This window comes from Dendrobates tinctorius, unplaced genomic scaffold, assembly GCF_039654945.1.
Source record: "Dendrobates tinctorius isolate UK_male_01 unplaced genomic scaffold, ASM3965494v1 ptg000083l, whole genome shotgun sequence".
Taxonomy (NCBI): Eukaryota; Metazoa; Chordata; class Amphibia; order Anura; family Dendrobatidae; genus Dendrobates; species Dendrobates tinctorius.
In genome coordinates this window covers 35,012,458-35,030,149 of record NW_027361751.1, presented here as the reverse complement: position 1 = coordinate 35,030,149, position 17,692 = coordinate 35,012,458, and the positions used below count along the sequence as shown (strand labels likewise).

The 17,692-nt window shown below is 41.4% G+C and overlaps 2 long non-coding RNA genes across 3 annotated transcripts in view; one reads left to right on the top strand and one right to left on the bottom strand.

Annotated features, from left to right (window-relative positions):
• Positions 1 to 9,673, bottom strand: part of LOC141097240 (uncharacterized) — a 23,773-nt gene extending 14,100 nt beyond the window's left edge. Inside the window, exon 1 of one of the 2 annotated variants that reach the window (XR_012233898.1) lies at positions 9,099 to 9,673. This is a non-coding gene — a long non-coding RNA (uncharacterized lncRNA). Of the gene's footprint in view, positions 1 to 8,702; positions 8,740 to 9,098 lie in introns of those variants that run through there. The other variant, XR_012233899.1, reaches the window with a different exon arrangement.
• Positions 7,628 to 17,692, top strand: LOC141097241 (uncharacterized). Its single transcript, XR_012233900.1, has 2 exons — positions 7,628 to 7,790; positions 16,185 to 17,692. It is a non-coding gene; the product is annotated as an uncharacterized lncRNA (long non-coding RNA).

Genomic DNA, 17,692 nt, shown 5'->3' with positions numbered 1-17,692 from the left:
GGGGAGAATCTGCAAGGAAGAATGGCAGAGGATCCCCAAATCCAGGTGTGAAAAACTAGTTGTGAAATGACCCAGTCCAGAGTGTGTCCATCCCTTTAAGTAATACTGAAGTGTGAGTAGCTTCTGTACACTACTGCTCACTCTCTAACTGGCCCTCTACATTATTTGTGAGCTGTAATTCTCCATTTCTAGTCACCTCCATTTTAGATGCAAAGCATTTCTCATTTTCTGTGTTCTGGCACCATTTAATGGTGAAAGTGTACAATGACTCATAATTATTGTTTTGTAAGGATCTGAGATGTGAATTCGGTGTCCTATTGGCCAGCTCCTAGTCACATGGTCAATAGGAGGAGCTGTTTTTCCAGGCAAGTCTAAGAATGCTCTTTAGTCTTCAGGGAGAGCAGAAAACATGTGGAGATTGTTTTTTTTACCTCAGGATCTCCTGCAGGCCTAAGAGCCTGAGTTCTCTCTCTAACCTGTATAGACATCATTCTAAAGTCTTTCCGACTGGATTCACCACAGTTTTCATATTCACCTATAAGTACTTGCGCACATGCCGTGACACACTGTGGAGTTAACACCGAGTACAGGTCTATAACCTCTAATTGCTGCATCTACCTCCTTCTGTAAACTACCAAAAGACACTGTCCAGTGCTCTTAAAGCTCCAGACCCCAATCACATCTCAGTATCTAAGTGTGAACTGCAATTGCCGTGGACTACCCATGAGAGACTGTTCCTTATTTGTTCCAAGTTATAATTCCCATTCCTGCTGAAGTAAAAGCAACTGTTATCCCCGAGACTGGTGTGTGTCATAATTCCTTCAGCTGCGGACACCATGTGAGGATGGACAGCAGGGAACGTTCGACCACATTATTACAGTAGCATGATTCCCAAGAAGACACATAGCTGTACTAGCTCAAAAGGGTGCTTCTACTCAATACTGAGCAAAGGGTCTGAATACTTATGACCATGTGATATTTCATTTTTTTCTTTTAATAAATTTGTAAAAAATTCTACATTTCAGTTTTTTTTCAGTCAAGATGGGGTGCAGAGTGCACATTAATAAGAAAAAAAATGAACTTTTTTGAATTTACCAAATGGCTGCAATGAAACCAAGAGTGAAAAATTTAAAGGAGTCTGAATACTTTCCATACCCACTGTATATATACGGTAAGTGTACTGCTCAATTTATTTAATATACTGTATATGGATAGAACAAAAAAAAACATTATTTTATATTGCCTTTTCAAAGTAATACTGAAAAATTTGTAAATATTTGCTTGTTATTTCTTCTGTATACACGCCCCCTAACTGCTGCGCCCTAGGCTAGGTTGGCCATATGGGAAATCCACCTCTGGTGGGAAATAAATAATACTGTTATAACAATAATCACATAGCAAAATGTAATCACCAAGTGAGGTAAATAGAGAGAAATACTCCCGGAAATGTAGCAAACTAGAGAACGGAGTAGATGCGACAACTCACCAGATAAAAAACATACATTTTAATTACCACATATAAATTTATTAACCAACAATGTAGTATATAGAGGGAAATACCGAGGAGACATGCCGGTAGGCCAGGGAGAGGAATGGATGACAAATCAACCAAAGGGGGCAGGATCAAATGTATATTCAATATACGCAATATGCGTAGGAAAACTGGTGAGGAGAAATCAAAAACATCAGTCTCAAAAGCACCAGGCACACATGCTACAATAAATTATTACTGCTTACCCGTCGTAAAAGGTTGCACCCACACCTCTCAAAAGGGAGTGCATACTGAGAGGTCTCGTCATTATAAATAGAAATAGGACCGGAAATTCTAATTCATGCGCCGCACGCGTCCCGGAGTCTGTGCATCGGAAGCATGCGTACGCGTTTTCATGCAAACGCATGTCCCTGCATACACCATGTTAAAGATATGTATGCATGACGCATGCAGATCTGTGCGGAGCAAATGCTTGCACAGAGGCAAATGTGAAACCAGCCTACAAAGACAAACAGTGCGTTAAATGTAAAATAATAAAAGCAAAGTGGAAAAGACTCTCTCAAGGAAATTAAAAGGTTGGCCTTATGGGAAATCCACCTCTGGTGGGTAATAAATAATATTGTGTTGGAGAATGTATAATTTGACAAGAAAGTTTGAACTCAATGGACTTTATGTCTTTTATCAACTTATGTAAACAAGTATGGCACTTTTATCTTAGGGGTTACCTACTACTTGCATTAGTCTCTCTCCTCCATTGTCACACTAACAGAGCCTAATGGGTATACACTCACTGGCCACTTTATTAGGTACACCTGACCAACTGTGTGTTAAGACTTAATTTCTAATCAGCCAATCACATGGCGGCAACTCAGTGCATTTAGGCATGTAGACATGGTCAAGACAATCTCCTGCAGTTCAAACCGAGCATCAGTATGGGGAAGAAAGGTGTTTTGAGTGCCTTTGAACGTGGCATGATTGTTGGTGCCAGAAGGGCTGGTCTGAGAATTTCAGAAACTGCTGATCTACTGGGATTTTCATGCACAACCATCTCTAGGGTTTACAGAGAATGGTCCGAAAAAGAAAAAAAATCCAGTGAGCGGCAGTTCTGTGGCCGGAAATGCCATGTTGATGCCAGAGGTCAGAGGAGAATGGGCAGACTGGTTCGAGCTGATAGAAAGGCAACAGTGACTCAAATTGCCACCCGTTACAACCAAGGTAGGCAGAAGAGCATCTCTGAACGCACAGTGCGTCGAACTTTGAGGCAGATGGGCTACAGCAGCAGAAGACCACACTGGGTACCACTCCTCTCAGCTAAGAACAGGAAACTGAGGCTACAATTTGCACAAGCTCATCGAAATTGGACAGTAGAAGATTGGAAAAACGTTGCCTGGTCTGATGAGTCTCGATTTCTGCTGCGACATTCGGATGGTAGGGTCAGAATTTGGCGTAAACAACATGAAAGCATGGATCCATCCTGCCTTGTATCAACGGTTCAGGCTGGTGGTGGTGGTGTCATGGTGTGGGGAATTTTTTCTGGGCACTCTTATGGCCCCTTGGTACCAATTGAGCATCGTTGCAACACCACAGCCTACCTGAGTATTGTTGCTGACCATGTCCATCCCTTTATGACCACAATGTACCCAACATCTGATGGCTACTTTCAGCAGGATAATGCGCCATGTCATAAAGCTCGAATCATCTCAGATTGGTTTCTTGAACATGACAATGAGTTTACTGTACTCAAATGGCCTCCTCAGTCACCAGATCTCAATCCAATAGAGCATCTTTGGGATGTGGTGGAACGGGAGATTCGCATCAGGGATGTGCAGCCGACAAATCTGCGCCAACTGTGTGATGCCATCATGTCAATATGGTCCAAAATCTCTGAGGAATGCTTCCAGCACCTTGTTGAATCTCTGCCACGAAGAATTGAGGCAGTTCTGAAGGCAAAAGGGGGTCCAACCCCTTACTAGCATGGTGTACCTAATAAAGTGGCCAGTGAGTGTACATTCCCTTGTAGTGATGAGCAGTGAGTCCAACCAAGAAACCAGAAATTAATGAAATATATATAAGGGCAAACTTTTTCTAAGGGCTATTTTAGCAATGGCTCCATTATTTTTAATAGTACCTTCCTTTAATATACACTCATTAGTGATGATTTGGCCGGACAGTCCAAAGACAGAATGTGAAAAATGTGGTTACATTTTTACAGAAACTAATTTGGTGAAACAAGCCAACATTTCGGTAAGTTAAGGCTTGCCAACACGGCTAATAAAGAATTTTCAGAGCACATCTACTTCTTTCAATTTAAATTGTAATAATTTGTAAAGTGGAACGTCGCCAATTTCCTACAAAACAGAAGCCCAGATAACAACTAGCATTCTACAGAATTCCTTCCCAAAACCAAAGGAAAAAACAATGTGTGTGTATACCCTAATGAAAATAAATAAGTAAAAAAGCAAGTGCATTAAATAACATAGGGTACTTGGTAAAAACTATTTTGATAAAAAAAAGTATAAAGCTGTCCCACCACGGCAAGGTGTACCCATTTGAGACAGTAACTACACCAACGGTTAAAACCTACCTAGTGTGAATAGTGGCAGAGTCTCTGGGTCCCAAATGGACACCCAGCTTCAGAGGGACTATAAGTGAACTACACAGCACAGTAGAGTATAGGTAGGGTATATACACACATTGTTTTTTCCTTTGGTTTTGCTTGCTTTTATGGCCAATGTGAACATGCTTTTACATCATGCATGTCATTCAAATGTACTCCAATTCAGTTTTTTTGGTTTTAGAGTTCCTTCCCAGGTGTGTTTGTGATGTGATAAATACTTCTCATTTATAATGGCAGGAGTCTGAAAGATATCACACACGAAAGACGTCCCAATGCTGATTTACTCAATTTGCTGAAAGTAAATAAAATGTAAAATCAGCATTCAGCAGCAAGAAAGCATTTAGTAAATTTGAAGAATCTGTAATGTAAAGCATTTAGGTGTAATCAAGTATTAGATGATTTGGGTTATTTTCAGGAAGCTGATCAGTGCTTCATGCATAAAGTGAAGGGGTATTCTGGTTTTAGCAAATAAATGTTATTTTATCATATAATTGAAAATTTTCCAATAAACAGCTCTGGCAAAAATTAAGAGACCACCACATCAAAACCCTGTCATGGGCAGCCCAATCTCTAGACCTCAACCCCATTGAAAACCTCTGGAATGTAATCAAGAGGATGATGGATATTCACAAGTCATGAAACAAAGAAGAATAGGGATGGGCGAATCTACTCGTTAGGACTCGTTACTCTCGAGTAGTAGGGGACTCGCAGGACTCGGTACTCTGCGAGTTTCCAAGCGATTACTCGCACAGTAACGAGTCCAAAGTAAATCAATGGCAATCCTAATTTTGGTCCGTTTTGTATTCTACTCAGATTCTCAGATCAATGCTTTCTGCTTTCAGAGTTTAAATCCGAGTTTTGCTTTCAGAGTTTAAATCAGAGTTTTGCTTTCAGAGTTTAAATCCGAGTTTTGCTTTCAGAGTTTAAATCCGAGAGCATTCAGAGTTTTGCTAACTCGCTATCACTGTAGGATCATTTTTGACAGTCAATCCGGGTCCAGCAGCAGAGGAATCGCTGCAAACTCGCTTCCCCATTAATTAACATTGGACTCGCTAGACTCGCAACGAGTAGCGAGTCCTGCACTCGGACTCGTTAGAGTCTAGCGATTCCGAGTTATTTAGGATTCGCCCATCCCTAAAGAAGAACTGCTTACATTTTTGTGCCAGAAGCAGTGTGAAAGACTGGTGGCAAGCATGCCAAGACGCATGAAAGCTGTGATTAAAAATCATGGTTATTCCACAAAATATTGATTTTAGAACTCTTCCTGAGTTAAAACATTAGTATTGTTGTTTCTAAATGATTATGAACTTGTTTTCTTTGCATTATTTGAGGTCTGAAAGTACTGGGGATATTTTTAAATTTTGACCATTTCTCCTTTTCAGAAAAAAACAAAACAAAATGTATTGCTTGGAAATTCGGAGACATGTGGTCAGAAGTTTGTAGACTAAAAGAACAATTTACAATTTACGCAAAAATATACCTATAAAGAGAAATCAGACAAACTGAACATTTGAAAGTGGTCTCTTAATTTTTGCCAGAGCTGTACATTTGGTATCAGTTCATCATGGTTTTCAATTATCGACCATCATAGATATGTGCTTGCTGTCATTACAAAAAAGCTTCATTGTTTCCCAGCTTGTGTGATCAATACAAGTTATAAACTCTGATACATAACTGTTTTTGCTCTACTAAGACAAGCAGACATCTTGAAAACCAGTTAATTGATGCAAAAAGTTACCATTTTTTTTAGACTGTAACCATAAGACACATTCCAGGTTTAGACAGCAGAAAATAGAAAAACAATTAATTTACTCTTCTCTGAAGATGTAAGTGGAGGGGTTATTATCACTAATTTTAATGCACTACGTTAGATTAGAGAAGTAATAAATCTATTGTTAGTGTTTCTCTGTAGTAGGTATTATACACAGTTGTGTTACATACATACATCTAGCACTGCCACATATGCACATATAGACACACACAGATCTGCCTCATATGCACATATAGACACACAGCACTGCTACATATGCACATATAGACACACACAGATCAGTTATATATGCATATATAGACACACACAGCTCTGCTACACATGCACATATAGAAACACAGCTCTACTACATAATCACATATGCACACAGCTCTGCTACATATGAGCATACAGAAAAACACAGCTCTGCTACATATATACATATAGACACACGGCTCTGCTACATATGCACATATACATATACACAGGTCTGCTTCATATGCACATACAGAAAAACACATTTCTGCTTCATATGGACCTATTTATGTATACATATTATATATATATACACAGCTCAGCTACATATGTACGTATAGACACACACAGCTCTGCTACATGCACGTATAGAGACACACAGCTCTGCTACATGCACATTTAACAGACACACACAACTCTGAAACATGTACATTTACAGATACACAGCTATGGAACATGTACATTTACAGACATGAACAACTCTGCTACACACACACACACACACACACACACACACACACACACACACACACACACACACACACACACACACTATACATTTCCACATCTTGCTGTTCATGATCTGGACCTGAATAGAAGCTGTATGAGCAAGGCAGCTGAAGGACCTTCCACCCAATTAATTCAAGGACCTGAAAAGTCATGGCGTTAACCTGGTGGAAGGTTCGTAAGCTGTTTAACTCATGTAGCCTCCATTCACATCAAAGTAAGCATTCTCTCCTTGGCACTGATCACATAGATCAGTGTCAGGCAGGAGTGTGGGGAAGGTGACTTGATGGACAGACTTGACTGGAAGTAGGAGGGGACGGTTTGTGCACTATAGACAGAGATTGGCAATGACAGAAGGGTAACAGCTGGGAAAGATAGAAAAGGGAGTGCAGTACCTAGAATTGACCACAAGATGGCAGGGGGGAGTGTAGTTCAGGACTTGACATCAGCTTACAGCTTAAGAAACTGCTTAGTCATGGGGGGGAGATAGGAACCCAGGAGGGAAATTTCCAGTGAGAGAGGGGATAAATAGGACAGGTTAGGGTTCCAGGTTAGGCTAGTCCCGGGAGGAGATCAGGAGGAGAAGACTCAGGACAGAAGACTGAGAACAGTGGAAGAGTTCGACCAGGGGACTGATAGGAAAAGACAGTTGGGGGGTGGCCGCAGAACAGACGAGGCCCCGGGGGTACCGATTGGACGACAACCTCAGGCAGGTGAAGCGCTGGCGGTAGATTGGTCTAGGACAGCCCCAGCGAAAGATCCGCGAGGGACGTCACTTCGACAGAAGGAAAGGTGAAGGTACCCGGGCCTGGAAACGGAGAACTGTAAAGGAACTGCGGTGCATGGCTATGGTCGTCAGGAGGACGGCCAATAAACCCGGATCTGTTACAACTGAAATCTGCCTCCGTCTCGTCTTTGCATCGCCTGGTGTCTGTGTCGTCTGGACGTGGTAAGCAGTGGACCACCCCCCCAACCCAGCCCCCTACCACAGGAGGAGAGAGAGCAGTTCGCTCTGTGATCGGTAAAGATGTAGAGTCAGCCATCATCACAGGAAGCTGCCTATGGACTATACAGTGGCATGTAAATGATTGGGCACCCCTGGTCAAAATTACTGTTATTGTGAACAGTTAAGGAAGATGAAGGTGAAATGATCTCTAAAAGGCCCAAAGGTAAAAATGACACATTTCATTTGTATTTTAGGCATAGAAAATAAATATATCACCATGTTTTACATTTTAAAAATTGCAAAAAGGAAAATGTGCGATGCAAAAATTTGGGCTCCCTTGGAGACTAGTATGAAGTATTAGATTAACAAAAGGGAAGTAAATTTAACACATGAGAGCATATAATGTCTTAAAAGTTTTTATTTTGACAAAGACTAAAAAACACCAATACGCCAGTGTAACATACAATATTAAAAAGTTTTTACCTGGGCTACACAATATATTGTCACTCCAAGGTGAACAGGACTACCCAAAGGATCATGTAAACAGGTCCTATGTGCATAGTTTTAGTCTGAATATTTAACCAAAAAATCTTAGTGTACCCTATCTAATAAACTGATCTGGTACTACCTCACTGGCAGCTCGCCATCTCTTCCCCTGTTATGCTTTATTATAACCAGATGTAGAGGTGTGAATACAGGTGAGGTAAAAGAGATGAAAATAAAATGGCAGTGCGCCATATATGTCAAAATTCTAATCCCACTATGATAAAGTCGCTGGCCCACATGGAGACAGCTAGTATCGGTAAAGATGACCTCAAAAATGGTGGTCATAGATGCTGAGCTTGCTCATAAAAGTATTAATAATGAAGAAAAAACAAAAAAACTGAACTGGAGTAGACTTGAATGACATGCATGATGTAAAAGCATGTTCACACTGGCCATAAGAGCAAGCAAAACCAAAGGAAAAACAATGTATGTATATACCCTAATGAAAATCAATAAGTAAAAAAGCAAGTGCATTAAATAACATAGGGTACTTGGTAAACACTATTTTGATCAAAAAAGTATAAAGCTGTCCCACCACGGCAAGGTGTACCCATTTGAGACAGTAACTACACTAACGGTTAAAACCTACCTAGTGTGAATAGTAGCAGAGTCTCTGGGTCCCAAACAGACACCCAGCTTCAGAGGGACTATAAGTGAACTACACAGCTCAGTAGAAAGCTGGCCACACCCTATTTGTACTGAATACAAAAATGCTGAAGAAAAAACAAAAAAACTGAACTGGAGTAGACTTGAATGACATGCATGATGTAAAAGCATGTTCACACTGGCCATAAGAGCAAGCAAAACCAAAGGAAAAACAATGCATGTATATACCCTAATGAAAATCAATAAGTAAAAAAGCAAGTGCATTAAATAACATAGGGTACTTGGTAAACACTATTTTGATCAAAAAAGTATAAAGCTGTCCCACCACAGCAAGGTGTACCCATTTGAGACAGTAACTACACTAACGGTTAAAACCTACCTAGTGTGAATAGTAGCAGAGTCTCTGGGTCCCAAACGGACACCCAGCTTCAGAGGGACTATAAGTGAACTACACAGCTCAGTAGAAAGGAGGCCACACCCTATTTGTACTGAATACAAAAATGCTGAAGAAAAAACAAAAAAACTGAACTGGAGTAGACTTGAATGACATGCATGATGTAAAAGCATGTTCACACTGGCCATAAGAGCAAGCAAAACCAAAGGAAAAACAATGTATGTATATACCCTAATGAAAATCAATAAGTAAAAAAGCAAGTGCATTAAATAACATAGGGTACTTGGTAAACACTATTTTGATCAAAAAAGTATAAAGCTGTCCCACCACGGCAAGGTGTACCCATTTGAGACAGTAACTACACTAATGGTTAAAACCTACCTAGTGTGAATAGTAGCAGAGTCTCTGGGTCCCAAACGGACACCCAGCTTCAGAGGGACTATAAGTGAACTACACAGCTCAGTAGAAAGGAGGCCACACCCTATTTGTACTGAATACAAAAATGCTGAAGAAAAAACAAAAAAACTGAACTGGAGTAGACTTGAATGACATGCATGATGTAAAAGCATGTTCACACTGGCCAAAAGAGCATTTAATGTTATTTAATGCACTTGCTTTTTTACTTATTGATTTTCATTAGGGTATATACACACATTGTTTTTCCTTTGGTTTTGCTTGCTCTTATGGCCAGTGTGAACATGCTTTTACATCATGCATGTCATTCAAGTCTACTCCAGTTCAGTTTTTTTGTTTTTTCTTCAGCATTTTTGTATTCAGTACAAATAGGGTGTGGCCTCCTTTCTACTGAGCTGTGTAGTTCACTTATAGTCCCTCTGAAGCTGGGTGTCCGTTTGGGACCCAGAGACTCTGCTACTATTCACACTAGGTAGGTTTTAACCGTTAGTGTAGTTACTGTCTCAAATGGGTACACCTTGCCGTGGTGGGACAGCTTTATACTTTTTTGATCAAAATAGTGTTTACCAAGTACCCTATGTTATTTAATGCACTTGCTTTTTTACTTATTGATTTTCATTAGGGTATATACATACATTGTTTTTCCTTTGGTTTTAAAAGTATTAATAATGCAGGTAATGTAAATAAGATAGGTTTAACGTGACACTGATAATACCTTGATATCAGAATATTATGAACAAAAATTCTGAAATGTTCTCTAAGGCTAGGTTCACATTAGCGTTTCTGTGCGCAGTGTATCATCTGCATGCGCAAACGCATGCAAAAATGCATGTTTACGCAGAGTTATTTTATCCCCATCATCTTACGCATGACGGCAAAAAAACAATGCATGTGCATGCGTTTGTATGCATTTCTGCATGCGTTTGCGCTGTTTCTGGCATGCATTCGATATTTCCAAAGCTTCTCCAGTAGCTTTTCCTTTACACCAGACACCCAATCGGCGTGTCTCATGGGATTTCTATATATAGACACACTACACAGATGAAATCCTCGTCTTTTGCTGCTTTATCCAGCTGCAAGATGGATCTGAGGCTAGTTTCACACTAGCGTTTATTCTACGCAGCGCACGGCACTGCTAAGCCCCACCCCCTGCCGGCTCCCTGCCCACCCCTTCCGGTCATCTCCGCCTACTATCGCACATGGACGCATGCGATCTGCGCACCCTATCTTTATACCAAAGGGGTGGAAAAACCACTAAAATGCGACTACAGATCCAGTGTAAAAATAGAATATCTTTATTAAGGCAAGTACACAGTACAGGACAAAGACAGTGTGGAATGGTGCATAAAAACAACCCACGCAGTGTGAACTGCAGAACAGACCCACCTCAGGAACTCATCATATTATATTCCAAAACAGAACAAATATATATATAGGAAATGCATCTATGGTCATATAAATCCCCATAAATCACAGCATCAGTATGAGCCCATGAATCACTATAGCAAAATTACCAGAGGAGCGCTACACAAGAGAAGGTCCAAATATATATGAGGTATAGGTTCCTACACAGTCCCACCATACCGAGATGAATATAATATAGCTCTAGCCATAGTCCCAGTCAGATAGTACTTAGCTCAATTCCCACCAATTTCAGAATTACAAACCGGAAGCAGTATAATCTCACCAAAATAGGTCGGTAGGTTGGAGAGTCCTGAGGGGGGTCCGTGCGTCTGCCCCGACGCGCGTTTCGGATGCTCGTCCTTCGTCAGGGGCGTTTGGAGAGCCCCTGATGTACCTAAACAGTGGAAACCCCCCACAAGTGACCCCATTTTGGAAACTAGACCCCACACGGAACTTATCTAGTTATGTGGTGAGAACTTTGAACCCACAAGGGCTTCACAGAAGTTTATAACGTACAGCGGTACAATTAAAAAATCATATTTTTTCCAAAAAAAAGTTTTTTTCACCCCCAATTTTTATTTTCCCAAGGGTAACAGGACCATAAAAGTTATTGTGCAATTTGTCCTGAGAACGCTGATACCCCATATGTGGGTGTAAATGACTATTTGGGCGCATGGCAGAGCTCAGAAGGGAAGCAGCGCCATTTGACTTTTTTGGCTGGGATTGAGATCGGACACCATGTCGCGATTGGAAATCCCCTGATGTGCCTAAACAGTGGAAACCCACCACAAATGACACCATTTTGGAAACTAGACCCCCCAAGGAACTTATCTAGATGTGTGGTGGGCACTTTGAACCCCCAAGGGCTTCACAGAAGTTTATAACGTACAGCCGTACAATTAAAAAATCATATTTTTTCCACAAAAATGATCTTTTCACCCTCAATTCTTATCTTTACAAGGGTAACAGGACCCTAAAAGTTATTGTGCAATTTGTCCTGAGTACGCTGATACCCCCCATGTGGGGGTAAACCACTATTTGGGCACATAGCAGAGCTCGGAAGGGAAGCAGCGCCATTTGACATTTTTGGCTGGAATTGAGATCGGACACCATGTCGCGTTTGGAAAGCCCCTGATGTACCAAAACAGTGAAAACCCCCCACAAATGACACCATTTTGGAAACTAGACCCCCCAAGGAACTTATCTAGATGTGTGGTGAGCACTTTGAACCCCCCAGTGCTTCACAGAAGTTTATAACGCCCAGGCGTGAAAATAAAAAAATCGTATTTTTTGAACAAACATGATCTTTTAGTCCCCATTTTTTTATTTTCCCAAGGGTAACAGGAGAAATTGGACCCCAAATGTTGTCGTCCAATTTGTCCTGAGTACGCTGATACCCCATATGTGGGAGAAAACTACTGTATCGGCACACGTCGGGGCTCGGAAGGAAAATAGTGACGTTTTGGAATGCAGACTTTGATTGAATTCCCTTGCGGGTGTCATGTTGCCTTTGGAGAGCCCCTAATGTACCTAAACAGTGGAAACCCCCCACAAATGACACCATTTTGGAAACTAGACCCCCAAAGGAACTTATCTTATTTTTTCTTAATATTTCCAGTATGTCTATGGGTTTACAACGCTTTGTACTGGAGATGCTCGAATTCGCACTTACGCACAATTTTTTCGTCTTTAAGGGGTCCTTCTTCCTGCAGACCCAGGGGACAGCCATGGGGGTGGCCTATGCGCCCTCCTATGCAAATCTGTTCCTGGGTCTGTGGGAGAGGGATCTCTTCCAGTCAGATCTACACGCATCTATGGACCGCGTCCTTTTATGGACGAGGTACATAGATGACGTGTTCTTGATCTGGCAGGGTCCTAGCCATCTGCTGGGACAATTTTTCCGACAGCTTAATGACAACATGCTGAACATCAAGCTGACCTTTGCGTATAATGAGAATAAAATTGAATTCTTGGATGTTCTACTCAGGAGGGATGATCATGATTTGATTCAGACCAACATCTTTAGAAAACCGACCTCTACGAACTCGTTGTTGCATGCCTCCTCCTCACATCCCGGCCATATGATTAGATCAGTTCCGACAGGACAATTTTTGCGCCTAAGGTGTATTTGTTCGACTGATGTCGACTATGAAATACAGGCCAAAGATTTAAAACAGCGTTTTCGGGAGAGGGGTTACAGTCATAGATCAATTAAAAAAGCATACAATCGTGCAAAGCACAGTACGCGTAATTCCCTTTTATATAAGACTGATGTCTCTCCATCTAAAGAAGATCGATTGAGATTTGTAACTACCTTTCACTCCCAATCAGATAGGGTCAGGAAGATATTGGAAAGGTCCTGGCCTATTTTGTTAGCTGATCCAATAATGGCCAAAATGTTACCTAAAAAGCCCAGCATCTAGAGTTGAGCGATACCGTCCGATACTTCAAAGTATCGTATCGGATGGTATCGGCCGATCTTTAAAAAAAGTATCGGTATCACCGATTCCGATACCGGAAGTCCCATTCAAGTCTATGGGACTTCCGGTATCGGAATAAGAAAAACTCTTTCCTGCCCTTGTACAGCCTCTCTGGGGTCTGTACGGGCCTTTCGGGGGGCTGTGCCGGCCTGCCAGGGGGTCTGTGCAGGCTCCGGTGGTCTGTGCCGGCCTGCCGGTGGTCTGTGCAGGCTCCGGGGGGCTGTGCCGGCCTGCCGGGGGGCTGTGCCGGCCTGCCGGGGGGCTGTGCCGGCCTGCCGGTGGTCTGTGCAGGCTCCGGGGGGCTGTGCCGGCCTGCCGGGGGGCTGTGCCGGCCTGCCGGGGGGCTGTGCCAGCCTGCCGGGGGGCTGTGCAGGCTCCGGGGGTCTGTGCAGGCATCGTCCGATGGGACTACAAGTCCCATCGGGCGATGCCTGCTACCATGACAGTGATTGACACATTAGCCAATGATGGGACAGTAGTAGTCCCATCATCCGGCTAATGTGTTAAATGTAAAAAAAAAAAAAAAAAATTACATGCTACATACATACAACATGCATACTACATACATGCTACATTCATACTACATACATGCTACATTCATACTACATAAATACTACATGCAACATACATACTACATGTATACTACATGCATGCTACATACATACCACATATATACTACATACATACTACATGCATGCTACATGCATGCTACATGCTACATACATAACACATATATACTACATGCATGCTACATACATACTACATATATACTACATGCATGCTACATACATACTACATGCATGCTACATACATACTACATGCTACATACATACTACATATATACTACATGCATGCTACATACATACTACATGCTACATACATACTACATATATACTACATACATACTACATGCATGCTACATGCATGCTACATACATACCACATACATAACACATATATACTACATGCATGCTACATACATACTACATACATACCATATACATACTACATGCATGCTACATACATACTACATGCATGCTACATACATGCTACATACATACTACATGCTACATACATACTACATACATACTACATGCATGCTACATACATACTACATGCATGCTACATGCATGCTACATACATACCACATACATAACACATATATACTACATGCATGCTACATACATACTACATGCTACATACATACCATATACATACTACATGCATGCTACATACATACTACATGCATGCTACATACATGCTACATACATACTACATGCTACATACATACTACATACATACTACATGCATGCTACATACATACTACATGCATGCTACATACTACATGCTACATACATACTACATATATACTACATGCATGCTACATACATACTACATGCTACATACATACCACATACATACTACATATATACTAACTGCATGCTACATACATACTGCATGCTACATGCATGCTACATACATACTACATACATACTACATGCTACATACATGCCACATATATACTACATACATACAATACATTCATACAATACATACATAGACATACAGTACATATAACATAGAGTAACATACTTACCAATACTTGTCACATTGTTCCCCGAAGCCATTGTCTTTTCCGGAATAAATATTAACATAACAAACCACAAAAATACTCACCCACGATCCGAAGCAGTCCACGAGTGTGTCCCACGACGATCTTGGGTAGAGAACTGCAGCATCAGCTGTTGCTGCCGTTCTCTACGGGCTGCAGGAATCCAATGACGGAAGGTAGGTATCCTTCCGCACTGTATTCCTCCGCCACTTAAAAAAAAAAAAAGTCCCTAGTCTCACTTTATGCCATTGCTGTGTGGGAATTTCTGCAGGCCGGCAGAGACCCCCGGAAGGCCCGAAATGACGGCGCATCATGATGCGCACACACCGCGCATCATGATGACGTCAGTCTGTCAATCAACTTTGAACTTCCGATTCCGATGCCGAATTCCGATATTGAAAAAATATCGGAAGTCGGTATCGGAATTCCGATACAGCAAGTATCGGCCGATACCCGATACTTGCGGTATCGGAATGCTCAACACTACCAGCATCGCATATCGTAGGGCAAAGAATCTGCGGGGACATCTAATTAGGAGCCATTACGAGACCGATCCACCATTGACATTTTTGAGCAGTGGTACCCCACGAAAAGGGTGTTTCACCTGTGGACAATGTGTGGATTGTACCAATATCGATCGTAGTGATACATTTATGGACTCATCTGGTACCAAGGTATTCAAAATCCAAAAGAGAATCACTTGCTTATCAAAATATGTGATATACTACGCCACCTGTCCGTGCTCCCTGATCTATGTGGGATTGACCATACGTCAACTAAAAGTTAGGGTCAGGGAGCACGTGTTGGGTATACAGGCTGCGGCGAATGAAAATGATGTTTCAATGCTTAAGACCATACCTAAGCACTTTAAGTTACATCACCAGTGTGATAGCAAGTTATTCAGAGTTAGAGGGATTGATAGTTTGAACTTCGGCATTCGGGGAGGTAGGCTTTCATTACGTCTAGCCCAGTGTGAGGCAAGATGGATATGGACCTTAAATACGGTCCATCCGAATGGGTTAAATGAATGCCTTAATTTTGCGTCTTTTCTATGATCACCTGCTGGCTGTATCATTCTGTGCATCTAGCCATCCACGTTTGTGTGATTGTTTTTATCTGGCTGTTATTAATTTTTATTTTATTTTATATTTCTCACTTTTAGGCCTTTAGTTTATTATGCTGTGTTACATCGGGAGCCGGATCCGTGGACCTTTTACACCTTGATCTACGCGGGCCATATACCAACATGTTGTATCTATAATCTAGTATACATGTTTATCCCTGTCGTACTTGTACAAGTATTGTCTTATGATAACCAATGAACCATTAGAGGCAATACATGGGATTGATTAAACAATTTTTTGCATGGACATTTATATTTATCTCCTTTATGTATGGGACAAATATGTACTGTATTATTGTTATCTAATGTAAGGGAAATAGGATTGATCTATGAATCTGCTTGTTCCATAATATACTATATAGTCTTTATTCGTTTGTGGCTGGCACAACATATATTATTTATGGTATATTTATCCTTAAAGTGATGTTTAGTAATTTGTACACAGGCAAACATTATTTAGTAGTAATAACATGTGTATTGGTGTGCCTCATATGATATATATGGTTAATGTGGCTTAAACTATATATATATCGTTATAGATATGTCTATCAGAGTGCATATGTGCATAGGGCCACTCTATACATGGTATGTGTGACTAATGGGCAAAAGTATATGTATGCTGCTACTGATATATTTATTAGAATACATATAAACGGCCATTTATTATATCTTATATGCCCCTTGGTATTTTCAAACTGATTCATTGATTCGGATTATCCCTATGTCCTTTCCAAACATTATGTCCCTTTTATGATTAGAAATTTTCCCTGTGCTAATTGTTATTGATTTTAGTTTGACCCACATGATCTGTCCTGACCAGCACGCATGCGTGTCATGGTCTGGGGCTGTGACGCGGCCTCTGGCGTCTGTGATCGGCGCGTTGCCATGGTGCCGTTCTATACCTTGGCGCGCGCTGATAGACGCTGGCGCCGCCTCACATCCCTGGTCTTCATGACTGCGGATGCGTCACTTCCGGTCGGACTTCCGGTCCACGGCCTTTTTAAACTTCCCGGTCTCGCTGTTTACCACGCCCCCTGACGAAGGACGAGCATCCGAAACGCGCGTCGGGGCAGACGCACGGACCCCCTCAGGACTCTCCGACCTACCGACCTATTTTGGTGAGATTATACTGCTTCCGGTTTGTAATTCTGAAATTGGTGGGAATTGAGCTAAGTACTATCTGACTGGGACTAAGGCTAGAGCTATATTATATTCATCTCGGTATGGTGGGACTGTGTAGGAACCTATACCTCATATATATTTGGACCTTCTCTTGTGTAGCGCTCCTCTGGTAATTTTGCTATAGTGATTCATGGGCTCATACTGATGCTGTGATTTATGGGGATTTATATGACGCATGAAGGTATTTAGATGACCATAGATGCATTTCCTATATATATATTTGTTCTGTTTTGGAATATAATATGATGAGTTCCTGAGGTGGGTCTGTTCTGCAGTTCACACTGCGTGGGTTGTTTTTATGCACCATTCCACACTGTCTTTGTCCTGTACTGTGTACTTGCCTTAATAAAGATATTCTATTTTTA